The sequence below is a fragment of the Mus musculus genome, chromosome 3 (genome assembly GCF_000001635.26).
Source record: "Mus musculus strain C57BL/6J chromosome 3, GRCm38.p6 C57BL/6J".
Classification (NCBI taxonomy): domain Eukaryota; kingdom Metazoa; phylum Chordata; class Mammalia; order Rodentia; family Muridae; genus Mus; species Mus musculus.
The window spans coordinates 78,526,144-78,547,741 of NC_000069.6; positions in this window are offsets into that span (position 1 = coordinate 78,526,144).

Genomic DNA, 21,598 nt, shown 5'->3' on the forward strand with positions numbered 1-21,598 from the left:
TACGCAAGAGAGAAAGAACAACCAGTACACAAAGCAGCCAGAAAAGTTAAAATATGGCAGGCTGAAGGCTTCCTTTTTAATACAGATTATGAATGTCACATTAAATTCCACAATTAAAAGAGATAACAAAATCATTATCATTCTATTCGATTATTCTATTATCTGTACATAGAGATTAAAAGTAAGTTTATAAAAAATATAATCTAAGTAAATGGAAACCAAAGCAAGCAAAAATAGCAGTGTATATAATAAATTAGGTTTTAAGTAAAGCTAAAACTGTATTATAGAAAGAAACTCATTATGTAATAGCAAAGTCATTAACTCAGCAAAAGGATACAGCCATTGTGAAAACAACATACCAAATGTTTAAGTGTCTATGTAAAACAGACATTATTAGCTCTAAATAGTGAGACTTGCAACAATAGCAGCTGGTTAGTTCAACATCTCATTTTCACTGATGGACATATCATCTAGACAAAATAATCTATAGAGGAATCAACACTGGAGTTCAAGCATAGGCCAGATAGGCCCACAGGCATTTACAGAGCATTCATCCCTCCGATGGAGCATACATATTCTTCTCACCACACAAAACTCATCTCAAAAGTGTTTGCAACACAAAGTCATACCATGCTTTCTTTCCTCTCTAGCTATACAGGAAAATTAGATCGCAGCTATAGAAACTTTGGAAATTGTGCAACTACAATGAAATTAGAGAATATGTTCATCCATAATCACTGAGTGTTTAAAAACAGAGAAAATTTAAAATTATATAAAATCAGGAATACAGTGTACCAATTCTGAGCTGGAGGGAAAAAAGCAGTAGCAAGAGAAAAAATATATAAGAATCAGTGATGTCATTAAAAGCCAAAAAATATTTCTCTTAAAAAAAAGAAAGAAAAAAAAAAGAATAACTGCCAATCACACACAACGTTGTTCAATAAAAGAAATAACAGAGTTTACAGAAGAGCAAAAGAAACTAGGGCTGAAAAACTACAGAGACCAACCAGATAGAAAGCTAGTTCCTTAACAAGAAACCAATCAAAAGAATAACCTTTACATAGATTGAGAGACAAGCACAAACAAATAAAACATGATCAGATAAAGGAATAAAAGTAGATGCGAGAAAGGCCACAGAAGAAAAAGTGTGTGACTGTGGTTTAAACTATAAGCCACCAATTTGAAAAACCTAAAAGATTACAATTTCAGATATATGATATCAAAATAGGAACATAAAAACATGAGAAATTCTAAGGCTCCATGCTGAATAGGAAAAACGAATCAGTAACAAATTCACTCACCTTGATGAAAACTGCACTGGATGCCTTACAGCTGAAATTTGCCCAGATTTGGAGTGTTTTGATTTGTTTTGTTTTGTTTTGTTTTGTTTTGTTTTGTTTTATGAGTGTGTGTGTGTGTGTGTGTGTGTGTGTGTGTGTGTGTGTGTGTGTATGTGTGTGTGTGTTTGTGTATGTGATATTTATATATTCATGTATTGATGTATAAGGTAGAGGTAGACATCTGGTATTTTCCTCAGTTGCTTTTTGTGTTTATTTATTTTTGGTGGGTCTTTTACTAAACCTGTAGTTCATCCATTCAGCCAGGTTGGATAGTCAGTGAGTATAAGAGTCTGCTTGACTGCACACCACTATCTCGATCATTATACAAATGCACTGCCACCCTACTTTAAGAAGGTGCCATGGAACCAAGCTCTATCTTCATACTTTGGTGGCAGGCACTTTGTAGACTGAGCCGTCTCCTCAGGTCTACCAAAATTCTAAAGAACTAAAACCAATTTTCCAGAAATATCCAAAATGCTTACATGGAAGAAACTCTGTCATATTCATCCTAGAAGGGCAGAATTAATTTGATACTAAAGTCAAACATAATATAGAGAAAGAAAACTACAGACTAACATCCCTGGTCAACATGGGTATAAAAATTCTTTACAAAGTTCTAATAAAACAAATCCAACAACACAGAAAAATGGCTATAAACCATAATGCATTGATATTGACCCTGTAGGCTAAAGATGGTTTATTCCCCAAGTCAACATACACAGAACACAAATCATCATATAACAATCAGCACAAGATGGGTGATACTTAGGTTTTCCCCACAACTTATTTTATATAATTTATTAGATATTTTATATATTTACATTTCAAATGCTATCCCCTTTCCAAGCCCCTCTCCCTGCTTCTATAAGGATGTTCACCCACCCACCCACTCCTGCCTCACTGCCCTGGCATTCCCCTACACTGTAGCACCAAGCCTTCACAGGGCCAAGGGTTTCTCCTTCTATTGAAACCAGACAATGCCATCCTCTGCTACATATGCAGCTGGAGTCATGGGTCCCTCCATGTGTACCCTTTGGTTGGTGGTTTAGTCCCTGGGAGCTCTTGGGGGGTGGGGAGGGTCTGGCTGGTTGATATTGCTGTTTTTCCTATGGGGTTGCAAACCCCTTTAGCTCCTTCTGTCCTTTCTCTAACTCCTCCATTGGGGACTCTTGCTAAGTCCAATGATTGGATGGGAACATCTGCCTCTGTATTTGTCAGGCTCTATCAGAGTCTCTCGGGAGACAGTTGTAACAGGCTCCTGTCAGCAAGCAGTTCTTGGCGTCTGCAATAGTGTCTGGGTATGGTGTCTGTATATGGGATGGATCCCGATGTGGGTCAGTCTCTGAATGGCCTTTCCTTCTGGCTCTGCTTCACTCTTTGTCCCCATATTTCCTTTAGACAGGAGGCCTTCTGGGTTAAGAATTTGGATATGAGTAGGTGGCCCCCAACCAGGGGTCTTGCCTAACCTCTGGATTCCAGAGTCAGAATAGCTAAGATCAAAAACTCAGGTGACAGCAGATGCTGGCAAGGATGTGGAAAAAGAAGAACGCTCTTCCATTGTTGGTGGGATAGCAAGCTGGTACAACCACTCTGGAAGTCAGTTTGGAGGTTCCTCAGAAAATTAGATATAGCACTACCTGAGGACCCAGCTATACCACTCCTGGGTAAATACCCAAAAGATGTTCCAACATATAACAAGGACACATGCTCTGCTATGTTCATAGCAGCCCTATTTATAATAGCCAGAAGCTGGAAACAACCAGATGTCCCTCAACAGAGGATGGATACAGAAAATGTGGTATATTTATTCACTTATTAAAAACAATGACTTCATGAGAGGGAGGGAGGGAGGGAGGGAGGGAGGGAGGGAGGAAGGAAGGAAGGAGGGAGGAAGGGAGGGAAGGAGAGAGGAAGGAAGGAAGGAAGGAAGGAAGGAGGAAGGAAGGAAGGAGGGAAGGAAGGAAGGAAGGAAAGAAGGAAGGAAGGAAGGAAGGAAGGAAGGAAGGAAGGAAGGAAGGAAGGAAGGAAGGAAGGAAGGAAGGAAGGAAGGAAAAGAAAATATCATACTGAGTGAGGTAACCCAGTCACAAAAGAACACACATGGTATACACTCACTGATAAGTGGATATTAACCCAAAAGCTCGGAAATCCCAAGATAAAATTCACAGACCATATGAAGCTCAAGAAGAAGGAATACTAAACTGTGCATGCTTCAGTCCTTCTTAGAAGGGAGAACAAAATACTCAGGGGAGGTAGAGGGTGAGAGGGACTTGGGAGGAAGAAAAAACACTTACTTATGAGAGGGAGTCACCAAGGAGTGATGAGACATATAAGAGAATTCCCATTGTCACTGAATAATTATAGAATGTATATTATAACACCTCAAATGCTTAACATGCTACATTACTAATATAAGGCTTATTGTATAAATAATGATGAAAGTCACACTTATCTAGCTGACATAAGTGTAAAGTGATAATTTCTCAACACTCTTCCACTGAACTCTACTCTTCATTTACATATTTCTTCACTCTTTATTCACATAGAAAATACTTTCTGGGTATGTTCCAGCTTCCAGGTACTATGCCACACTCTGTCAATCCCATGATGAGGAGAATACATACCTTCACTAACTCGGTCATTGGCATAAGGAGAGAATAAGGGTTACTACTTTGTTAGTGACAGCACTGAGTATGAATCTACTGATTTATTCAGGCTCCTGCGCAACAAGGAACCCAACTGTTGAATTCAACATTGAAAGAATTAAATTATACATTTTTATTATATTTGATACCTATTCAATTTGAAAAGTATTATAATTGTTAGAAGACCTTCCGTTTGCAATAGATTTGTGTATTTGAATAAAGAGTATAATATGAGTGCATATGAATCCTGGGTATGTAAATAGTCATCTTTGACACGACAAAGATTTAGAGGAACTTATTAAGGCATCATCAAAATCAACATTATTTTAAATCTAAGATTTTAAATATGAATTTTGATAAACTGTCACTAATATAAATACTAAAACATTTCACTTTTAAGATGCAGGCACTGAGTTGCCAGTTTCTTTAGGAATAAAATAGATTTAATTGACAATCCTAGTCATAACATATATTACATAATGAGAATAGAATTCATGGCATGTTTAAGTTTGGGAGCCAATTTTGACATACATTACTATGCCCACTGACTGCATTATTATAAGACTACAAATATTAAAATTATATTATGTCTGTAGCTAGAGTCACTTTGGTGATAACTGTGCCTCTGAAAATACACTTTTTAAACTCTAAATGTATTTCATCGTTACAGCTCTATGTTATGATTATCAATCCTTTGCACAGGATAATTGAAAGCACAAAGTTTTCAACTGTTTTATATAAACCATTGTTATTCTCCTGCACATAAAAGGTGTCATATTAATACTTATTGGTAGGTCTTATGCTTAGAATGGATAGTTATGTTTTTATACCCATAATGATTTAAATGCATTATTGAAAATAACTATTTACAATGAATATTTCTTTCCTTTCAACTCACTGCCCCTTTGCCTAATAGAATAAATCTAACTGTATAACCTAGTAACAATTTAATAAATAACACTGAATAAATTTGTAAATAGTAACATAGAAAGACCATTACTCTTGGAAAACTGTTCTTTCTTTGATTAGTACCTCTGGTTTAGTAATAAGTGTTCAACATTTATGATCTTCATTTATCTACTAGTCCATTGTTTCACTCCATAATATTTACTCAATATCAGTTTAATAGCTCTAGTAGTGAATAAATATTTACTTGTTTAAACAGATCACTTACAATGCAGAGAAACATAAATGTAGACATTGCTGTAACACTAATGTATAATGTCTCCAGGGCTAAATGTTTCTGCTTCTGTGTGCCTGAGGAATGTTTACAATGACATGGAGGGAAGATATTAAGTCATGGGCATGCTCTTAGAGAACATAGACCATATGACAAAGTGGAATAAAGAGTTCAAGACTGAAGAAAGTGAGGACATGAAAGCATGCTTATTGTCAGGCAATCATCAATGAACCCAAGCAAGACTTCATTTCTACTTGCATTTTATTTAAGTGTGGTACATTGGTCTACTTAACCCATAACTAATCAAGGTGATCTAAATAGCAGAAAGTGACTTGCACAGTTCTATGAGGGAGAAGTCATAGATCAAAGTATTGATTGGTTCAGTCTATATTAGAGATTCTTCCTAGTCTATAAATATACAATTTCTTATATCACATTGAAGAGAGAAAGAGACCTCTCCCCCTCCCCTTCCTTGTCTCCTTTTTGTTTTTCCTTTTCCTCCTCCTCTGGTTCTGCTTCTGCATCAGTTTTATCAGATTATAACTCCATTGAATCCTTAAGAACCTACCTCCAACTATCATAAAACTGGAGGTTACCATAGTCTATGTATTTGGGATACAATGCAAAGAAATATTGAGAAGACACTGAGACAGTTAAACAGTTAGATGGTGGCTCTGGTATTTCTTTGGATTTTGTAGTACCAAATATTTTGTAAAAAACTAAAGATCCCATTATAAAGATTCTAATTGAAGAAATCATAAGTAGGATTCCTGAAAACATTGCAAGTGCAATAAAATAAAACAGAGAACTAGTATGGAAATGCTGGGATATAGGAAAACACAGACATTGATGGTGACTGCAAGAATGGAATGAAAGCCATATAGACACACCATCACTGTGTCTCTTGGAGGAGAACTCTGTTAACTTACTAAAGAATATCACCATCAGTAGATCTCTATACAAGACACTTGTGCTAACATTCCAGAAACAATCTGAATTCCCTTGGGGGCAAAGTCTGAGTATTTTTCATTTATAATATCCTACTTTTAAAGTGTTAATTATAAATATTTGTTAAAATATAATTAAACACTTAAAAGGGAATAATTAGAAAAAAAAAGATAAACAGTGTCTAAGTACTAAGACTTAAAGTAAGAAACACAATAAATTCACATAAAAAATACAGCATCAATGAAAGGATTCTTCTTTCAACATTTCAGAAATAACATGAAAAGTTGAAAAATCTCTGGAAATGGAGAAAAGGATGAACTAATGGCCCATGGTGGCCCAAAGCACCTTCTGTGTATCTGTTCCTATTTAGTATCCAAGACAGTCATGGGAAACAATCAAAATAAATAATAGAGTTTCTAGCAATGGATTTATGGAGCCCAAATAAGCCATCTCCTGTCATCAGGCAGGACTCGGAGAGATTGAAATACCAAACCAGCCACAAAATCTTGACCTACAATTTGTACTGACTACAAGGTATACATGGATAAACATGGAACAGAAATTGAGGGACTAGCAAACCCAATGACTGGTCCAGCTTTAGACCCATGCCATGACAGGGAGCCCACTCCTCACACTGTTAAGGATATTCTTGTATACTTGCAGACAGGAGCCTAATATAATCATCATCAGATAGTCTTCACTCAGAAACTGATAGAAACAGATGAAGAGACCAAACATTAGGCAGAGCTTGGAAAATTGGGCAGAACAGGGAAAGGAGGATTGTAGGAGCCAGAGTGTCAAGGACAACCTGAGAAAACCTAAAAAAACAACTAATCTGGGACCATAGGGATCACAGAAATGTAACTGCCTACCAAAGACTATGTGTGGGGCCAACCTAGGCCCTCTGCACACACGTTAGAGTTATATAGCTTGGTCTTTAACAGGGACTTCTAACAGCAGGGGCAGGGTCTGTCTCTAATTCTGTTACCTGCCTTTGGGCACATTCTCCTAACTGGCCTGCCTTGTCTAGCCTCAATTGGAGAGGATGCACCTAGTCTTTTTTGTTTGTTTGTTTGTTGGTTTTGCTTTGTTTTGTTTTATTTTTATTTTGTTTTTTAATTAGGTATTTATTTCATTTACATTTCCAATGCTATCCCAAAAGTCCCCCCACATGCTCCCCCACCCACTCCCCCACCCACCCACTCCCACTTCTTGGCCCTGGAGTTCCCCTGTATTGAAGCAGATAAAGTTTGCACGACCAATGGGCCTCTCTTTCCACTGATGGCTGACTAGGCCATCTTCTGATACATATGCATCTAGAGACACGAGCTCTGGGGGGTACTGGGTAGATCATATTGTTGTTCCACCTATAGGGTTGCAGACCCTTTCAGCTCCTTGGGTAATTTCTCTAGCTCCTTCTTTGGGGGCACTGTGATCCATCTAATAGCTGACTGTGAGCATCCACTTCTCTGTTTGCTAGGCCCCGGCCTAGTCTCACAAGAGACAGCTATATCTGGGTCCTTTCAGCAAAATCTTGCTAGTGTATGCAATGGTGTCAGCGTTTGGAGGCTCATTATAGGATGGATCCCCGGATATGGTAGTCTCTAGATGGTCCATCCTTTCGTCTCAGCTCCAAACTGTGTCTCTGTAACTCCTTCATTGGGTGTTTTGTTCCCAATTCTAAGAAGGGGAAAAGTGTCCACACTTTGGTCTTTGTTCTTCTTGAGTTTCATGTCATATCAAGTTGCAGTCTCGCACTACTCTGCACCTAGTCTTACTGCAACTTGATATGACAAAGCTGGTTGATATCCATAAGATCCCTTCCCCTTTATTGAAGAGAAAAGGGAGTAGAAGGGAGAAGGGAGGTTGAAGGGGAAAAGACTGAGAGGAGTAGAGGAGGGAAACCACAGCCAGAGTATAAAGTTAACTAATTAGTTTTTAAAAGCACAAAAACACAAAACCAAAATAGATATAAACAAACAAGTGAACAAACAAACAAACAACTGGATATTGGGGCCTGATTTGGGAGATGCCTTTCTCACTGGAAATCAATAGGAAAGAAATGAAATAATGGCTAATTTCCAGGTGCTTAATTGGTATAGGGTTGGGTGTTTTTTGTTTGTTTGTTTTGTTTTGTTTTTTGTACCAATGATATGAGCTATCACCTTTAATAGAATCATATTATGTTTTGAAGAACCAAGCAAAGAGAAGTTATGTAACTAGCTGGAGAAAGTATGGCATCAGTTCTTACAAAACTGAGTTTGACACCAAGCTCAGAGCTTTCCAACTCAGAGCATCACTGTCTTAAAGAAATCAGTCAAGCATGAGTCATTGTTCCAGTCTACAAGTCGAATAAGCTGCTTAATATAAATAAGCCTTCAACAGAAAACACTCATTAGGATCAAGCTATTCAATGGTAAACATAAACTAATTTACTCCAGTAGTTATCATGATTACCATTTCCTCACAGAGGTGTGTATTGAGGACCACTTATACCCATTGATGTAAGGATATGTAAACAATCTATCAATACACAAATATACTATGCTTTCATCATGCCCACTAATTTAGAATAGGTTCCTATTAATCAGGTAGGTACATGAACATGAATTGATTTTAGACTCAAGCTTGTCAGGCAAACACTCTATCCAAACCATTGAAAGAATCATGAGATATGAAAAACAACAGCATCTCTGGATTCATGAAAGATCACTTTTAATAGAATATTGGTCAATAAGGCAAATTGATAAGGAGCCTGCTCAGAATGCTGCTAACAACAGAATAATCTATGCTGTTGAATGATGTTTTGATTCTCTTGACTGCTTTACAATGATTTGCAATGTGTTTACCCAAAAAGTAAAAAGAAAAAAAAACATTTTCTTCTTTTGCTGAAAATAAGATAGTCACTTTTGTTCACAAGGAAAGTTTCTAGATTTTTAAAATATTTTATACTAATTATACTTAATACAAGAGACCACATTGTAAGTACTAAACATGAGTATATGCCAATCTTACTGATTTTAACAGAATGGTGAGTTTTCTACATATCACTGAAGTTTAGGTTTTTCCTGTGGATCTCCTGTACTTCTGACTGGAACAAATAGAAGAAAATACAGAAGAAATTACATCCAGAAGAAAATATTTCATAAATATTGGTTCAGTAGTCTTGGTCCTGCTAAGTTGTTTCTTTGGTGCATAATGATGACTAAGATGAACTAAGAGAAACAATCAAGCAACTTAGCACTTTTCTTTTCCCTTAATCCTGGGTTCTGTTCTCTTTCTTTTGTCATGTTTCATATCCATAACTCATCTCCTCCAAAGATGGGTCTGGAATTGGGTAGAACTGTCTGCACAGGGAAAGTAAGCTTGCCTCATTAGGAGGAGCTAGAGAAAGTACCCAAGGAGCCTAAAGGGGTTTGCAGGCCCATAGGAGGAACAATAATAATATGAACTAACCAGTAACTCCTGAGCTCCCTGAAACTAAACCATCAATCAAAGAAAACACATGGAGGGACTTGTGGCTCTAGCTGCATATGTAGCAGAGGATGACTTAGTAGGTCATCAATGAGAGGAGAGGCCCTTGGTCCTATGAAGGTTCTATGCGCCAGTATAGGGGAATGCCAGGGTCAGGAAGCAGGAGTGGGTGGGTTGGGGAGCAGGGGGAGGGGGAGAGAATAGGGTATTTTCAGAGGGAAACTGGGAAAGGGGCTAACATTTGAAATGTAAATAAAGAAAATGTCTAATAAAAAATGAAAAAATAAACAAGCATTAATGAGTCTCCTCCGCTCTTTATAATAAACCATGTAATTCAGTATCTTCATCAATGTTGATATGTAATTCTTTACTAGCCTAATCAATATTTCTATCTTTCAAATAGCTACAAGCTCAACAGTACACTATTTATTGGATCACTAAAAGGTCCATATTTAAAATTAAGAGCATCAGAATTTGCAGCAAAAGTGATGTTCCCACAGCAAACTTTAGCAAACCTAGGGGGACAGTGGACACATTTACAGCGAGGTAATTAATAGATGCCCATATGGTAGCAAACACATTTGGCAGAAGCCTTGTATTTGAACACAGCATAGCGTAAATCCACTGTGAACAGTGTTAGCTTTCTCTGAACTTCAATGGAATTTAGTCTTATGTAAGCATTTGCATTGATGCACTTCTTTACAAAGAGGCACCTAAAATCATTTAGACAGAAGATAAATGTTCTAAGTTAAAGTCAGACTGATTGCCTTCCTTTGTTCTACATCTTAATGGCTCACTCTTCCCTTAGATTTGTTAGTATTTATTAGTACTGCTTGCTCAAAATAGGGGGTAATTATTAGGAAATTGTCATGCTTCAGCATTGCGCACTTTGCAAATTTGACCCTCATTTCCTGTGATTCTTCTTCCCATTCCCATTTGAACCCCAATTCTGTCCAAATAACATCTCCTCTGCTTTCATCATAGATTTATAATTTTTAGAATATAGACTGCACAGCAACAAAAGCATGTGGTGTTTGTTTAAGGCATTTTAAAAATAAAATATCCAACATAGTCTTTATTCTCATTCACACATCCCCTCTTAGATACAGAATGTGTCTGCAGTTATAGTTCTTGGTGCCACTGTCCCCAGGATTGTCTCAAAGAAACAGATTGTGTGGGTTATCTAGCTCTGTGAACAATAATCATGAGTCCAATAGCTCACTTATGACAAACATGTGCAGCCTGGAGCTTTTTTCTTGGGACAGCATTTGAATACTGACTTCTGTACATGAGGCTGACAGTTTTAGTACATTTCTTTCTTCCAAATAATTTAAACCATGTATTTATCAAGAAGAAATTATTTAAGGACAAGGAAGACTTCTACCTAAGTCTCTACTCTATGTTACTATGGGCACTCTCCAGTCTTTCCTATCTCTCCTCGATTACATGAGAAGCTTCCCCCGTAGCAAGGCACATTTGACCTTTCTATTAATCGTTTTACATTTTATTCTCTCATTTTCCTTCCAGGATTTAACATATACCTTAACCCAGCTGTCTATAATCATAACTAGTTACTGTTATTCTCCAATCATAATTCTTCATTGCATTTTTCCATAGCCCTCCAATGCCATTACTGGGTTTTACACAAAAAAAGATGCTTATTAACTACCCACTAATTATTGGACTGTGTCCTAAACCATCAAATGTGTAGCCTAATGTGTCACTTAGTTCAAGTTAATTTCACAGTACTAATCCTACTATTTTATAATTCCATGAAATTCCATTTTCTTCGTTTGACTGCAAATTTCATTTGAGACTTTTTCTCCTTCACCCATATCCATTTTGTAATATAATCCTCAGTAATATTTTACTCTGCCTTACTTATCTTTTCTACTTATAACAGTTGGCATGGGGACACATTGCTTAGCAAATACCACCCAAGATTCCTGCATAAACAGAATTTACTCTTAAGTGCCATAAAATATAAAGTCTGGGGCCATTAACGTGTCTACTCGAATTTGATCATGTCCCAATATGCACACAAATGAAAACATCACATGAAATCTGTGATGATTAATTTTCCCATCAACTTGATGGGACCTGGAGTCACTTTGGGAGATACCACACCTCTGGACATATTTGTGAGTGTGTTTCCAGAAAGGTTTAACTACGGAAGGAAAACCCATCCTGAATGTGGATGGTAGCAACCTGAAATCCCAGACTGAAGAGAAATGGATAAAGGAGGAAGCCAGCATGGTGGAACATGTACATATACTTACTAACTCACATTTCTGCCACCAGATCTGGAGCCACTCTAACCACCACACTTTCCCACCATGACTGACTATATCAAAATAAACCCTTCCCTCCTTTAGTGGCTCTAACTAATACAGTACAATATCCTAATTCTGTACTCAGTTTTATGATATTACAAGTCAATTAAAACTAATTTTATTTAAAACAAAAATTATAGTAATTTAACATTAAATAACAGCAATAAAAATTAAAGCATCTGCTGCTGAGTCTGACAAACTGAACGTTTGATATTTTTGTTTTAAAAATCTTTTCAAATTAATTTCATTATTATTCTTCCTTCACTTCCTTACTCCAAGCTTTCTCATGTATAACTCCTTACTTTGTCTCAAATTCATGGCCTCTTTTTCTTTAATTGTTGTCATATACATATATTTGTAAATATATAAATACAACTTGCTCTTATAATGTGTATATGTGTATATAGTATATATAAATGAATGATTTTTCAGGGTTGACCATTTGGTAATGGACATACAACTGGAGGGGCTCTTCCCTGAGGAAGACTATTTTTCTATCTCCCACAATTCTCTGTTTTTCTACAGTTCTTTGGGATTGAGGCCTTGAGGTCTTTCTTCCTTCAATGTTAGTGTGCCTATTGGTGTCATTACTCTTCAGATCTTATTCGCCATGTTAATGGTACTTCACAGATATTGTTTCTCTAACATTTCTAGAAGACACAATTTCACATCAAACTTCCTGTTCCTCTGTGTTTTACAATCACTAGGATCTGTAAGCTTTAGATACAAGTGTTGTGTTGTGTTGTGTTATAGACGTATCACTTAGGAAGCACGAGAAACCTTGCTCTCTGTATTTTGATATGTTGTGGTTTTCTGTAGTGGTCTCTGTAGCAAAAAAAAAAAAAATGACGTTTTGTTTTGGTTTTGGTTTTGGTTATTTGATGAGAGGTTAAAAACTACACTTGTCTGTGAGTGTAAAAATAAATATTTAGAATATAAATGTTGGTTTAGTAAAGTGGTAGTTGTTGGATCTCCTCCAAGATTCATTAATTCATTAGCTTCTGATATTGGCTAAATTTCCAGTATCAGGCACAATTTCAATCTTGGTGAGTGTGCGTTGAGTCTTAAAATTCATATGGAATCATAAAAGACCCCAAAGAAGCAAAACAATCCTGAGTAAAAAGAACAATGCTAAAGGGATCAGCATACCAGATCTTAAGATATATAACAGCAATAGCAACTTTAAAAGTATAATACTGGTACAAAAAGAGACATATAAACCAACAGAACACAAACAAAGACCCTAATATGAGTACACATAATTTCAATCACTTAATATTTCACAAAAATATCAAAAGCATAAACTGAAACATAAAAGAAAATCTTCAACAAGTGCCACTTGGAAATCTGTTGTCCACATGAAATAGAATGAACTTAGATCTGTAACTAACACCTAGCACAAAAACTAACTCAGAATTGATCAAAGCTCTAAACCTGATATTTGAAACATTGAACCCACTTGAAAAAAACTTATATAGTACCCTTTGAGGTCTAGGTGGAGGAAAGGACTAGGGCACTGTTTGTTCTAGAAAATGAGATGAATGATTGATAAGAGACTTTATAAAACTAAAAAATTTCTCTACAGCTTAAAACAATCAACCAAGTGAAGAGGAGGGAGAACATTTACCAGCCATACATCTGACAGTGGATTAATATCCATAATATATAAAGAGCTCACAAAAACAAAGATTCAGAAAAAAATAGCTTATTGCAAAGAGGAGTGAGGGAACTGAACAGAGAGTTCTCAAAAGAAGGAGGAAAGTGACTAAGAAATATCTTTAAAATTGTCATCTTCCCAAGCATTTAGAGAAATCAAATCAAAACAACACTGAGATTTAATCTTAATCTAGTAAGAATTGTAAAGGTAAACAAAACAATGAACAACAAATGTGAGAATGTATACATGGGAGAAGGGAACCCTCATTCACCCTGCTCTATGTCTTAGCATATGTCAGAAATTTGACAGCCTACTCCATAGATACTTACTCACTGGTGTTCATGGCTATTCTATCCAGAATAATGTTAATAAATGTATAATGGAAATATGTCACATATATGCTATGAAATATTTCTTAGATGTAAAGAATAATGAAATCATGGGCATTTCAGGCAAATGGATTGGACTAGAAAAGATCATACTGAGAGATGTAAATGAAACCCAAAAAGACAACTACTACATGTTTTCTCATATCTGAAGCTCAAAGCTCAATCTTTAGATGAGTACACATTCTTTATCAACTGTAGAAACTGGTTTAGGAAGGTAAAAGAGCAATACATAAGGGACTAATGGGATAGGTATGAGAATGGGAAAGGAAGGTCCTAATTATGCAGGAGGATGAACATAAGTATAGAGCAAAGAAAATAAAATAATAATGATAAGTATGTCTGAAAAGTTATATAAGTTATATACTATTAACCATCTACCAAAAGAATCCTGTAATACATATAAGTCTGTGTATAACCATACATATATAGTTTAAATCACATTTTCTGTTCTGTTCTAACCATGCTCCCTCTAAAATCCAAAAACCATCAAAACCCAAACAAAAAACAAAAACTCAAAAGCATAAACAAAAACAAACAAACAAAAGAACACCAAGCATGAAAAGCCTTTTGAGTTGTTGGTTAAGATTGTCCAAGAGACTCACTAAACATTATACACTATTGCTATTGTCCTTGGTATCCTAGTAGCAGAAAATGCACAGATATGGAGCCCAGTCCCAAACCATACATCTATAAATTATCTCCCATACGGAAGGTTCAGGGAACATCATAGAAGAGGGGCAGAAAGATTTTAAGTCCCAAACTAGAGGCACTCTCTACCTATGAAGCCACTAGATAAAACAATCTGGGAATCATGTAGGTGACTTTACTTTTTTCCATGTCCTCCATTTTATCTAATTACCCAGTCTCATTCTCAGCCTAGTATCCTTGCAGGTGGTCAGCTGCAAGGGCCTGTTCTTCCTCTCTGACTCCACTCCTGGGGATGCCTCAAATTATTATGGCAGACCCAGATTTTCTCCCTTTTGTGGTCCCTTACAGTATCCCTTCTAGCCTGTCCCCATTAGTTTGTATAAGCCTCTAATAACTATAAAGACATTCTACTTGAGACTCCCAGTGCTCAATTGGAAGGAACTCAGAAACATTTCATAATAGGCAACTCACAGTTTCAGAAAGAGCAATAGCATCAAAGGTAGAGAGCATGCACCCAACAAAGACCTAAGATATTAACACCTAAAATTACCTCATCTCAACTCCAGTTGCTTAGATACAATCATAAAAGCATAGTCAATTATAACCACACAATATGTCTCCAAAGCCCAGTAAGCCTACTATAGTACACCCTGGAAAATGCAATATAGCCGAAGCAAGAACTTCAAAATACTTATTATGAATATGATCAAGAACTTTAAGGGGATATAAATTAGTCCATTAATGAAATTTAAGAAAACACAAACAATGGAATAAAAAGAAGAGAATAATTCAAAACATAAAAGCATAAATAGAATAACTAAAGAAAACAAAAACTACTCAGAGGCTACACCAGCATCAGGAACCCCATTTTAGGCCTTGCCATATTCATTATGCTCACCAGCTCCCTTTAGAGCACATCCAACAACTGTAAAAAGCACCGCATCTCTTGGGCTTTGTGTTCCACCCCATAACCTTGGCAAAAGCCTCTGCTAGCCCAGAGTTCTAGGGATGTCAAAGGTAACATTAGCATCCAAAACACCAGAGGTCATCCAGGCCCAAAACACACACACACACACATACACACACCAAAAAAAAAAAAAAAAACCCTGACTAGAATTGAAGATTTACTAGTCACTAGAACTAGGTCACTCAAGCCAAAGAGGAAACAGAAAGACACAGAAATCTAACACTCATGTAAAAACCTCAGAAACCAGCACGTAAACCTAAAATAACTCCAAAACCCAGATAACTAGAGGCCAGCATAAGAATACAACCAACAACTGCCAGAGCCCAGCTAGCCTACCACAGTAACCCCTGAATAGTACAAAACAGCTGAATCCCATAAACTTAGGCCTAAACCCTATCTTATGAAGATAATAGAGACATTTAAAGTGGATATTAATGAATCCCTTTTTTAAATACAGGAAAATATATTGGACAGGTGAAGAAAATAAATAAAACTGTTCAAGACGTGAAAATGAAAAGAGAAGCAATAAAAACACACAAACTGAGGGAATTCTGGAGATAGAAAATCAAAATGAGCAAGAACTACGGACAAAAGCATCACAAACAGAGTATAAAAATTTGAAGAGTATCTTTGGCATAGAAGATACAATAGGGACACGAGCACCGGGGTGCCTTGCCAGCGGAGTCTCCCGACACCCGCAGGGGCCCACACAGGATTCCCCATGGGATCCTAAGACCTCTGGTGAGTGGAACACAGCGTCTGCCCCAATCCAACCGCTCGGAACATGAGACTGCGGTAAATAGGGAAGCAGACGACCCGGGCCTGACCTGAGGCACAAGTCCCTTCCGCTCCACTTGAGCACCGGGGTGCCTTGCCAGCAGAGTCTCCCGACACCCAGAGGGGCCCACACAGGATTCCCCACGGGATCCTAAGACCTCTGGTGAGTGGAACACAACTTCTGCCAGGAGGCAGGTTCGAACACCAGATATCTGGGCACCTTCCCTGCAAGAAGAAAGCTTGACTGCAAAAAATACTCTGACCACCGCAACTAAGGAGAAAGCTAGCATCCCAGGTCTGCTTATAGAGACTAACAGAGTCACCTGAGGAACAAGCTCTAACCAGAAACAACTATAACAGCTAGCTTCAGAGATTGCCAGATGGCAGAAGGCAAACGTAAGAATCCTACTAACAGAAACCAAGACCAGTCACCATCATCAGAACGCAGCACTCCCACCCCACCTAGTCCTGGGCACCCCAACACAACCAAAAATCTAGACCCAGATTTAAAAACACTTCTCATGATGATGGTAGAGGACATCAAGAAGGACTTTCATAATTCACTTAAAGAAATACAGGAGAGCACTGCTAAAGACTTACAGGTCCTTAAAGAAAAACAGGAAAACACAACCAAACAGTTAGAAGTCCTTAAAAGAAAACAGGAAAACACATCCAAACAGGTGATGGAAATGAACAAAACCATACTAGACCTAAAAAGGGAAGTAGACACAATAAAGAAAACCCAAAGCAAGGCAACGCTGGAGATAGAAACCCTAGGAAAGAGATCTGGACGCATAGATGCAAGCATCAGCAACAGAATACAAGAAATGGAAGAGAGAATCTCAGGTGCAGAAGATTCCATAGAGAACATTGGCACAACAATCAAAGAAAATACAAAATGCAAAAGGATCCTGACTCAAAACATCCAGGAAATCCAGGACACAATGAGAAGACCAAACCTACGGATAATAGGAGTTAATGAGAATGAAGATTTTCAACTTAAAGGGCCAGCAAATATCTTCAACAAAATAATAGAAGAAAACTTCCCAAACATAAAGAAAGAGATGCCAATGATCATACAAGAAGCCTACAGAACTCCAAATAGACTGGATCAGAAAAGAAATTCCTCCAGACACAAAATAATCAGAACAAAAAATGCACTAAATAAAGATAGAATATTAAAAGCAGTAAGGGAGAAAGGTCAAGTAACATATAAAGGCAGGCCTATCAGAATTACACCAAACTTTTCACCAGAGACTATGAAAGCCAGAAGAGCCTGGACAGATGATATACAGACACTAAGAGATCACAAATGCCAGCCCAGGCTACTATACCCGGCCAAACTAACAATTACCATAGATGGAGAAACCAAAGTATTCCATGACAAAACCAGATTCACACATTATCTTTCCAAGAATCCAGCCCTTCAAAGGATAATAACAGAAAAAAAAATACAAGGACAGAAATCATGCCGTAGAAAAAGCAAGAAAGTAATTCCTCAACAAACCAAAAAGAAGACTGCCACAAGAAAAGAATGCCAATTCTAACAACAAAAATAAGAGGAGGAAACAATTACTTTTCCTTAATATCTCTTAATATCAATGGACTCAATTCCCCAATAAAAAGACATAGACTAACAGACTTGCTACACAAACAGGACCCAACACTCTGCAGCTTACAGGAAACCCATCTCAGGGAAAAAGACAGACACTACCTCAGAGTGAAAGGCTAGAAAACAATTTTCCAAGCAAATGGTCTGAAGAAACATGCCGGAGTAGTAATTTTGATATCAAATAAAATCGACTTCCAACCCATAGTTATCAAAAAATACAAGGAGGGGCACTTAATACTCATCAAAGGTAAAATCCTCCAAGAGGAACTCTCAATTCTGAATATCTATGCTCCAAATACAAAGGCAGCCACATTCATTAAAGAAACTTTAGTAAAGCTCAAAGCACACATTGCACCTCACACAATAATAGTGGGAGACTTCAACACACCACTTTCATCAATGGACAGATTGTGGAAACAGAAAATAAACAGGGACACAGTGAAACTAACAGAACTTATGAAACAAATGGACTTAACAGGTATCTACAGAACATTTTATCCTAAAACAAAAGGATATACCTTCTTCTCAGCACCTAACAGAACCTTCTCCAAAGTTGACCATATAATTGGTCACAAAACAGGCCTCAACAGATACAAAAATATTGAAATTGTCCCATGCATCCTATCAGACCACCATGGACTAAGGCTGATCTTCAATAACAACATAAATAATGGAAATCCAACTTTCACGTGGAAACTGAATAACACTCTACTCGATGATACCTTGGTCAAGGATGGAACAAAGAAAGAAATTAAAGACGTTTTAAAGTTTAATGAAAATGAAGCCACAACATACCCAAACCTATGGGACACAATGAAAGCATTTCTAAGAGGGAAACTCATAGCTCTGGGTGCCTCCAAGAAGAAAGTAGAGAGAGCACACACTAGCACCTTGACAACACATCTAAAAGCTCTAGAAAAAAAGGAAGAAAATTCACGCAAGAGGAGTAGACAGCAAGAAATAATTAAATTCAGAGGTGAAAGCAACCAAGTGGAAACAAGAAGAACTATTCAAAGAATTAACCAAACGAGGAGTTAGTTCTTTGAGAAAATCAACAAGATAGATAAACCCTTAGCTAGACTCACTAGAGGGCACAGGGACAAAATCCTAATTAACAAAATCAGAAATGAAAAGGGAGAAATAAAAAGAGATCCTGAAGAAATCCAAAACATCATCAGTACCTTCTACAAAAGGCTATACTCAACAAAACTGGAAAACCTGGACTAAATGGACAAATTTCTAGATAGATACCAGGTACCAAAGTTAAATCAGGATCAAGTTAACCATCTAAACAGTCCCATATCCCCTAAAGAAATAGAAGCAGGTATTAATAGTCTCCCAACCAAAAAAAGCCCAGAACCAGACGGGTTTAGTGCAGAGTTCTATCAGACCTTCAAAGAAGATCTAATTCCAGTTCTGCACAAACTATTTCACAAAATAGAAGTAGAAGGTACTCTACCCAACTCATTTTATGAAGCCACAATTACTCTGATACGTAAACCACAGAAAGATCCAACAAAGATAGAGAACTTCAGACCAATTTCTCTTATGAATACTGATGCAAAAATCCTCGATAAAATTCTCGCTAACCGAATCCAAGAACACATTAAAGCAATCATCCATCCTGACCAAGTAGGGTTTTATTCCAGGAATGCAGGGATGGTTTAATATACGAAAATCCATCAATGTAATCCATTATATAAACAAACTCAAAGACAAAAACCACATGATCATCTCCTTAAATGCAGAAAAACTATTTGACAAGATCCAACACCCTTTCATGATAAAAGTCTTGGAAAGATCAGGAATTCAAGGCCCATACCTAAACATGACAAAAGCAATCTACAGCAAACCAGTAGCCAACATCAAAGTAAATGGAGAGAAGCTGGAAGCAATCCCACTAAAATCAGGGACTAGACAATGCTGCCCACTTTCTCCCTACCTTTTCAAAATAGTACTTGAAATATTAGCCAGAGCAATTCGAAAAGAAAAGGAGATCAAGGGGATACAAATTGGAAAAGAGGAAGTCAAAATATCACTTTTTGCAGATGATATGATAGTATATATAAGTGACCCTAAAAATTCCACCAGAGAACTCCTAAACCTGATAAACAGCTTTGGTGAAGTAGCTGGATATAAAATTAACTCAAACAAGTCAATGGCCTTTCTCTACACAAAGAATAAACAGGCTGAGAAAGAAATTAGGGAAACAAAACCCTTCTCAATAGTCACAAATAATATAAAATATCTTGGCATGACTCTAACTAAGGAAATGAAAGATCTGTATGATAAAATCTTCAAGTCTCTAAAGAAAGAAATTAAAGAAGATCTCAGAAGATGGAAAGATCTCCCATGCTCATGGATTGGCAGGATCAACATTGTAAAAATGGCTATCTTGCCAAAAGCAATCTACAGATTCAATGCAATCCCCATCAAAATTCCAACTCAATTCTTCAACGAATTAGACAGAGCAATCTGCAAATTCATCTGGAATAACAAAAAACCTAGGATAGCAGAACTCTTCTCAAGGATAAAAGAACCTCTGGTGGAATCACCAGGCCTGACCTAAAGCTTTAGTACAGAGCAATTGTGATAAAAGCTGCATGGTACTGGTATAGTGACAAACAAGTAGACCAATGGAATAGAATTGAAGACCCAAAAATGAGCCCACACACCTATGATCACTTGATCTTCGACAAGGGACCTAAAACCATCCAGTGGAAGAAAACATCATTTTCAACAAATGTTGCTGGCACAACTGGAGGTTATCATGTAGAAGAATGCGAATCGATCCATACCTATCTCCTTGTACTAAGGTCAAAACTAAGTGGATCAAGGAACTTCACATAAAACCAGAGACACTGAAACTTATAGAGGAGAAAGTGGGGAAAAGCCTTGAAGATATGGGCACAGGGGAAAAATTCCTGAATAGAACAGCAATGGCTTGTGCTGTAAGATCAAGAATTGACAAATGGGACCTCATGAAACTCCAAAGCTTCTGCAAGGCAAAAGACACTCTCAATAAGACAAAAAGACCACCAACAGATTGGGAAAGGATCTTTACCTTTCCTAAATCAGATAGGGAACTAATATCCATCATATATAAAGAACTCAAGAAGGTGGACTTCAGAAAATCAAATACCCCATTAAAAAATGGGGCTCAGAACTGAACAAAGAATTCTCACCTTAGGAATACCGAATGGCAGAGAAGCACCTGAAAAAAATGTTCAACATCCTTAATAATCAGGGGAATGCAAATCAAAACAACCCTGAGATTCCATCTCATGCCAGTCAGAATGGCTAAGATCAAAAATTTAGGTGACAGCAGATGCTGGCGAGGATGTGGAGAAAGAGGAACACTCCTCTATTTTTGGTGGGATTGCAAGCTTATACAACCACTCTGGAAATCAATCTGGCAGTTCCTCAGAAAATTGAACATAGTGTTACTGGAGGATCCCGCAATACCTCTCCTGGGCATATATCCAGAAGATGTCCCAACCGGTAAGAAGGACACAGGCTCCACTATGTTCATAGCAGCCTTATTTATAATAGCCAGAAGCTGGAAAGAACCCAGATGTCCTCCAACAGAGGAATGGATACAGAAAATGTGGTACATTTACACAATGGA